Source organism: Amblyomma americanum, chromosome 8 (genome assembly GCF_052857255.1).
Source record: "Amblyomma americanum isolate KBUSLIRL-KWMA chromosome 8, ASM5285725v1, whole genome shotgun sequence".
NCBI classification, from domain to species: domain Eukaryota; kingdom Metazoa; phylum Arthropoda; class Arachnida; order Ixodida; family Ixodidae; genus Amblyomma; species Amblyomma americanum.
In genome coordinates this window covers 75,343,737-75,352,095 of record NC_135504.1, presented here as the reverse complement: position 1 = coordinate 75,352,095, position 8,359 = coordinate 75,343,737, and positions in this window count along the sequence as shown.

Below are 8,359 nucleotides of genomic sequence, written 5' to 3'. Positions count from 1 at the left end.
TTGACGAAAACCATGTTGCGCAGGCGTGAAAAATGAATTCTCATCGAGAAAGGTAACGACATTCTTGAAAATATGTTCTAGTAATTTGCAGCATGTGCTGGTGAGCGAATTGGGACGAAAGTTTTGAGGGCAGTGCTTACCACCAGACTTGTGAAGTGAACCACCTTCCCAATTTTCCAGTCGATAGGAAGGCTTGCTGTGTCGAGTGACTGTTGAAAAGGTTTGCTTAGTATAACTGAACTATAAGCACATGTATTTCTTTAGGAATTTAGCGCTAATCGCATCAGAACCAGGTGAAGAATCATTTTTAAATATTCGATTAATTTGGCTACACCAGGTGGATCGACAGTTATTGGTGGCATTGTCGGGAACCTGTGGTGCGGTATGAATGGAAGATTAACGCTTGAAATGGAGGAAAAGCTTTCGACGAATCTGTCATTCAGCACGGAAGCACAAAGATCATTGAGGATAAGTCTACCGGAGGCGTCTTGTAGTCTAATTAATGGGTCGTTCGCAGGATGTATAACGCGCCAAAATTATTTAACACTCGTTTTCAAAATTGTTGGTAATGTGGCAGACAAAAAGTTATTCTTTGTAAGTTTAATCGCGTTGACGTAAGCGTCGGAAGCAGACTTGTACTTCACCCATCGCGCATGTGAACAGGTATCAGTGGGTCATCCTAAGGAAATTGGAATCAAATACTTGTATCAACCCAATCAAATTCAGATTTCCAAATTCGTACTATCGGCACTGCGTCTTCTGCGGCCAAGTGGCTATCTTACACCGCACGATACGGGCACGCAAGAACAATCCAGATATTTCGAAAATCAGTAACCCAACAACTGAGAGGCGGCGCTCTCAGCTCCCACTTGGAAGACCAGCTTTGGCTGGTAAACCGCGGTCAAGGACAGCAACAAGAGTCCTTGACTGAGAGGCCACCCAACTAACCTCGATTTATTGGGCGCATTAAGTGTTTCTCTCACTCACTCAAAGGGTAAAGACACTAACGTGGTTATCTATGTTTACTAATCTCATACGCAATGTTCCAACGCAAAAGCATACTAGGAATAGTGTGTTTTTGCGTTGATATAATGCCTATGACATTTGTAAACATCGGTCAGCAAGGGGAATTCGCCAGCGCCCAGTAAATCATTTCCAGGTCAATTTCTTCTCTCTTGCAGTTTCAGCTTCGTTTAGAGCAGCCTAGTGATGGTTGCGACGTCTCAAGTATACGAGATCACATGAGGCATAAAAATTCACAGGTATCGAAAACCAAATACTACCTAAATATTTCCCACCACCGAGGCCTCACGCTCACCAAGTTTGAGGAGACCAGCTGAACAGGCACACCGTAAAATGTACTGAAATCACAAACATCAAAATGTCGCACTTTGCCCCACGCCGCGGGGAGAGAAGTGAGACAGTGCACGGGGCAGAATGAGACGCCCTTCCAAAGCCAAGGTATTACTCACTCTTGCTTCGTGGACATCAATACAATCTTTGAGGCCATAATCGAATGCCAGGCTCTGTACACACGCTGAACCCGACATCGTTTTGTCCATGGGCCAATACAGCCTGCAGTTCAAAAGCTGTACTTTGCCTGTAACCTTGATACGCGAAACTTTGTAGCGGTAGCTACATTACGGTAGAATTTCGAGCCTTCAGCGTGGCGCCGCTTTAGTCACGTGGTTGGTCACATGGTGCGGAGCAACTACCGGCGGCGCGGCGCCGTGGCTGATCACATGGTTGGTCACGTGACTAGCCACATTGTGCTGAGCAGCTGCTGCAAAAAAAAAAACCGAGGTGCGAAACTGAGCTGACACAGCTATGCGCATGCGCCGTGTCAAGTGGAACGATGATGAAGATGGAACGCCCAGCGAAACGGAGCGGCGAAAGACTGAATTTGCAATTCAACTGAACAAGTTCCACTCCGCCAGCTGTAGCTATCGCGTCACTCCAGGTTTAACCAGAGCTAAACCACCGCCAATTTTTCCTAATTTCCGCCCTTCATCGTATTTTTTTTTCCTTTTTTAGTATTTCAGCTGTTTCGGCTTCGTTAATCCCTGTTAAATGGGCATGTGATTTGCTTCGCTTCATAACGTGTCAACACGAGGTTCTGGGTGTGATTGTAGGCGAGAGCTGACTCCGTTTTTCAAATGTATTGTATCAGCAGCTGTTCTCAACCGCCGGATGGAGTGCAATGATGAGGTTCGCGAGACTTTTTTTTTCCTTTCTTTCAAATTCTCTCATTTTCTTTGCTGTTCTGGCGTGGACGTCTTTGAGAACACCAAAACCATTGATCTTTCAGAGTTTATTTCACGTCTTCCGCACGCCAGTCGGCATTCAGTGTTTTATTTTTGTACGTTCGGACAATTCTACAAAGCGGCAGAACAAGGTTAAAGCTTCAGACCAAACAATAAAGCTATTATATTTAATAATAATAATAATAATAGAGCAGCACTTAACAAAACAGGACAAAAGGAGGAACACAGAACGACACGAGCGCTGTCACCTGTTAGCCGTTGCTACACATATTTAGATCAACCACAGCATGAAATGGGAAGGAGCGATCAGGTCAGCTGATACAAGCTATACAACTAAGCCTTTTCCTGGTTGCCATCGATTTAGATAAGTAATGCGACGCTCACACACTTGTTGCCTGCACGTGAAACATTAAGAGCCTCAATAATCTCTCTAACAAGCTTGTCATTGTGGCGGTTGATAATTTGTCTCCTTTTAAAAAGGGGCATGCACGGCTTTGGACGGACCCGTTTCTTAGACTGGATCTTGCAGTGGCGAAAGTGCTGGCTTAGGTGGCCCGATTGGCTATCATTAACATATTAGTCATGTTCTTTTAACCTGATATTTACACATCTACTTGTTTGCACAATATACTCATGGCCCCAAACAACGGTACACGATAGACAACCCCCTCTTCACAAGTACAAAAACGTTTCTGATGGTAAATTAAACATCCTTTTTTCCCTTGGTCCCCGCACGTATTTGTCTTCTTGCAAAGCATAGACTGTTTTATGGGCGCTGAGAATACAACTTCAACGCCTGCTCGTTTTCTTATTTTCTTAAGGTTGTGGGAGGTCTGATGAACGTAAGGGATGACAGCTACTTTCTTTCGATCCTGCTGTTCATTGGTACCTTCCTGCTTGTCGCCCCGTTGTGTTTTTTTTTTTCATTTTTTGGAGTAGGCCTTCAGCCACAGAAACAAGTAGCGGCCTAGGATACCTAGAATCAGGCAGTCGTCTAATCTGTAATGCCAAGAATTCTTACATCATGTGCTCGCATGAGTTTTTGAGCGCATTTGTCACGCAGTACTTGATAATGCCTCGCTTTACCAGTTTCGAATGCGCCGATACCGCTGGCAGTAGGCTTTTTTTTTTTTGCGAGGTTCACAGCCCCAACAGACACGGTTAGTATTAAATTTAAGTCTAAGATCTAAGAACTTGATATAGTTCTTGTCAGGAAGCTCATTCGTCAGAATTAATGCCATTAAATGTCTTTTAAAGGTGTCGAGCACATTAGCAGCGTCGGTATAAAATCTGCCTTAGAGTGGTCAATGATGATCAAAAAATCGTCCACAAATCTAAAAATTTTCACAACTTTGGAGCCACTTAAGCTTTTTTCTAGAACCCTATCATGCTTTGTAAGAAAGAGGTCGCTGAGAACAGGCGCAATACATGAACCAATACAAATTGCACACTTCTGCAGGTAAATACCCTTGTCCCAGGTAGCCATTGTTGAGCGCAGGTATATATCCAGCAATTCTAAAAACCGACTCACACTCACTCCAGAACTGTTCAGAAAGGAAACAGCTCCAAGCGCGTCAATAGCTTGTTCAACACAGAGCAGCAGCAATTCATCCTGTGGCAAGGAGTAGAACAGATCCTTGATATCTATTGAAAAAGCCAATACATTATTATTCTTATTCTGGCACAGATAGTCGACAACCTGTGCAGATTTTTTTACAAGGTAGGGGTCATCAATTTTGAGTAACGCCAAGTTCTTTTGCAGGAATCTAGCTAAACATTTCAGCCATGCCTTTCTCTTCGAGATTATTACACGAAGTGGGCACTGTTCTTTGTGCGTTTTAGCGGAAAAGAACATGTCTAAGGAAAGTTTATGGCTGTCCTGAATTTGCTTGGCAATGCTCCGCAAGCCTAACCGTTTGCATGGCTTCTTTGTTGTCGCTTTAGCTTTCTTTAAACATTTTTGGTCCTTTTCAAGAAAATTGCAATCAATGGCTTCTAAAGCTTTCTTCCGAAATAGGTCATGATGTAAGATGTCAAAGCCTCCCTCCTTATCAGCTGTCAAGGCACAGAGGCGATTATCGCAAAGAAAATCCGACACTCGTTTTAACAGCACGGTTCGCTTTGGTCGCATTGAACGTTCGAGAACGTCTACGCCTTTAGATACGCAGCTGCTCTTCTCACTTTCCGGCGCCAGGCTTGTGTCTCGTCGGACCATTCCTAGCAACTCCGGAGAATTTTTTCTAGGTTCAACCGCACACTTTGGCCCAAGCTGGAGGGCGCGAAGAACGTCCTCAGGAATACGAGCGCAGCCTTCAATGCGAACGGGGTTGTAGGCGCTCACCTTCTCCTTGATGGGTTGAAGGGCACGCAGGCGAGGTAGCTTCCCAAGTCCCTCAGTCGATTGGTAAAGTGTTCGGCGGAACTCCAGCCAGATTCGTAGGGCCTCTGAAGGGGGTGCGGTCCTGGTAACTTGGAAAAACAGGTATCCCCTGAATGGCCGAGTCTGCCTTCGCCATTCGGACCTCCGTATCTTGAGGACCTTGTCGCATGCCCGACAAAAGACCTAATGACTCCGAAGATCAACTGAAGTACCGGCGGCAGGAACTTGGCACTTAAACAGAAGGAAAGTGTGCGAGCCTTCATATGTAGCAATGGCAAGAAATAAACAGGTGACAGTTAGCGCTGGTGTCGTTCCGTGTTCCTCCTTTTGTCTTGTTTTGTTACGCGCTGCTCTATTATTGTGAATCTCCAACTCGCCCAACAAGCAACACATTATATTTACTCCTTCCAGACTACCGGTATGTCTCGTTTTGCACCACGCGTATTCTGAGCCGGGAATAGTTTTCGCTTAAGTACCCGCGAGGCGTAAAAATTGCAAAAAAAATCCCAAAAGATACGCCCAATAACCAATTGTAACTGACTCCTCATCAATCATGATATAAATGGCAACATAATAAAGGAATTATATAGTATTAACGAGAGGGTGGCAGTTGTCGCAGTTATTCTTAATAACATTGAAGGTGGAACAAGCCACGACGCCTGCATCCGGTCATGATGACCATATCATCGAAGGCTTCTATGCAGATGCGGCATCGGCAATGAACGAAGTAATGTCACAATGCACTGTACTGCTGGGCAGCTTAAATGCCAAGGTAGCGAAGGAGCAGGCTGGAGACCAGGGAGTAGGCGATTATGGCACAGACTCTAGGAATAGCAGGGGGATTTACATGTTCGCAGATATAAATAATTTACACATCATAAATACCGTCTTCCGCAAATAAGAAAACAGGCAGTGGACATGAAGAAGCCCCAATGGTGCGACTAAAAACGAAATCGACTATTAAATGCGCTAACGACCATCTGGTACTCCAATCAGATCTTCATCTTATTAAATAGTGGTGCAATAAATGGTTATTGACCCTTAACGTATCAAAATGTAAAATCCTCTCATTCAGCCGGAAACATAACAATTACAACTACACATACCATATTCAAGATGACGTACTCTCCCATGTGTTCCATACCTAACATTTGTTCGACCACAGCTTGAGTTCGCTTCCTCCATTTGGTCTCCTTATTACAACAACGTGGTCACCACATTAGAAACCATTCAAAATAGGGCAGCCCGATTCATCTAAATAAACTATAACTACCATTCAAGTGTCCCTCAGATTAAAACCGATATTTCTTTGCAATATTTAGGCATATGCCGTGACATCGCTTTGCTAACCTTATTTCACAAGTACGTGCACTCCAATAGATCATGCTCATTTCACCTAGATGTCCCATCTCGCACATCCAAAAGATTGCACAGGCCGCGGCGGTCGAATTTCGATGGAGGCGAAATTCTAGAGGCCCGTGTACTGAGCGATGCCAGTGCACGTTAAAGAACCCCAGGTGGTCGAAATTTCCGCAGCCATTCACTACGGCGTCTCTCATAGCCTGAGTCGCTTTGGGACGTTAAACCCCCATAAACCATAAACCAAAAGATTGCACAATCATCTCAGTTTTACACGTATCTATGGTGACACATTAGCTTTAAATGCATCAGCACTTCCGCGAGCCATCTGATTATGGAATAACCTGCCAGACAACATGTTTCGCCTCACTGTTTAATCCTGATACCTTCCATCACCAACTCATTGCACATTTCACTGAAGCCATCTTAACAAGTTGATGCAATCTCATTTACGTTTCCTGTTACGCATTTCGTTTACTTTTTTCTCTCTTTTTGTTTGTATTTTTGTTTTACAATTTTGTTGACACTAGTAAACGCGCCATGTGCTTTTTAATTTTATTTTTTCTGTGATGTACCCTGTGTCCTTTTCTTTCGGATTTTTTTCGGTGTTCCTATGTCGACTTTACCTTTACTTATTATGCGTTCCTATTTCTATGTTCCTATGTCAACTGTTCTGTATAATATTGAGGTGTTTCAAACTTTTACTGATCATGTATAGTACCTTGTTTTCCTGTTTTTGCTTGTCCCCTTTTAAATTTGATCTTGATGTTTTGCCGCCCCCCTTACACGATGCCCTACTGGTCTGTAAGATATTTCAAATAAATAAATACTATGCGCTCACCCTGGTGTTGCGCAGGAAGTGGAGGTCCTCAGAAAGGTGCCTTGTAGCGACCACAGGATGGTACGGTGTCGAATTAGCCTAGAGTTGAAGAGGGAACGAAGAAACTAGTGAAGTGGTAGCCCATTAACGTGTTAGCGATAAGAGGGAAGATAGAGCAATTCAGCATAACGCTGCAGACCAGATATTCAGCTTTAACTGAGGAACACGATCTTAATGTTCACACATATGAGCGATAATCTGACAGCTATCATTACGGTGTGCGCAGTAGCAGTAGGCGGTAGGACGGTTCGACAGGATACCGGCAAGCTATCTCAGGAGACGAAAGATCTGATTAAGAAACGCCAAGCATGAAAATACTGGAAGATATATATAGCAACTGCACAGCTACCATAGTCCTCCATAAAGTCAGCAATAAAATTCCAATAAGGAAGGGCGTCAGGCAAGGAGACACGATTTCGCCAATGCTATTCACCGCCTGTCTACAGAAGGTATTCCGAGGCCTTAATTTGGAACAGTTGGGAATAAGAGTTAATGAACAATGTCTAAATAATCTGCAATTCGCTGATGGCATTGCCTTGCCGAGTCACTCAGGAGGTGAACTGCAAATTATGATCAATGAGTTAGACAGGCAGAGCAGAACGCGGGGTCTTAAAATTAACATGCAGAACACCAAGATAATGTTCAACAGCCTAGCAAAGGAACAGCAGTTCACAATTGGCAGCGAGGTGCTGGGAATGCTAAAGAGGGCAGATAGTGACAGCTGATCCGGATCATGAGCAGGAAATTAGTAAAAGGATAAAAGTGGGCGTTGTATTTTAAAGGCGTCAAAACAACACACACACACACACACGCACACACACGCACACGCACACACACACACACACACACACACACACACACACACACACACACACACACACACACACACACACACACACACACACACACACACACACACACACACACACACACACACACACACACACACACACACACACACACACGAAAGAAGAGAACGGGAAAGGCGCTCTGTCCCGTTCTCTTATCTGGTGCGTGTGTGCGGGCGGTTTTGGCGCCTTTAAAGTACAATGATCAATTACCAACTAGCCCAACAAGAAGTTCTAAGATGAGAGTGCGGTGGAGCGCATATGGCAGGTTCTCACAGATCATGAATGGCTGTTTACCAATATCCCTCAAGAGAAAAATAGATAACAGCTGTATCTTACCGGTACTCACCCATAGGGCAGAAACGTGGAGCTTAACGACACGGGTTAAACTCAAATTAAGGACAACGTAGCGAGCTATGGAAAGGATGATGATAGGTGTAGCATCAAAGAGACCGGAAGCTGGCAGAGTGGGTGAGTGAACAAACGCGGATTAAAGACATCCTAGTCGAAATCAAGAGGAAGAAATGGGCTTAGGAAGGGCATGTGATGCGAAGGCAAGATAACCGATGGTCGTTAAGTGTAATGGAGTGGATTCCAACAGAAGCGAAACGTTCCAGGGGGCGGCAAA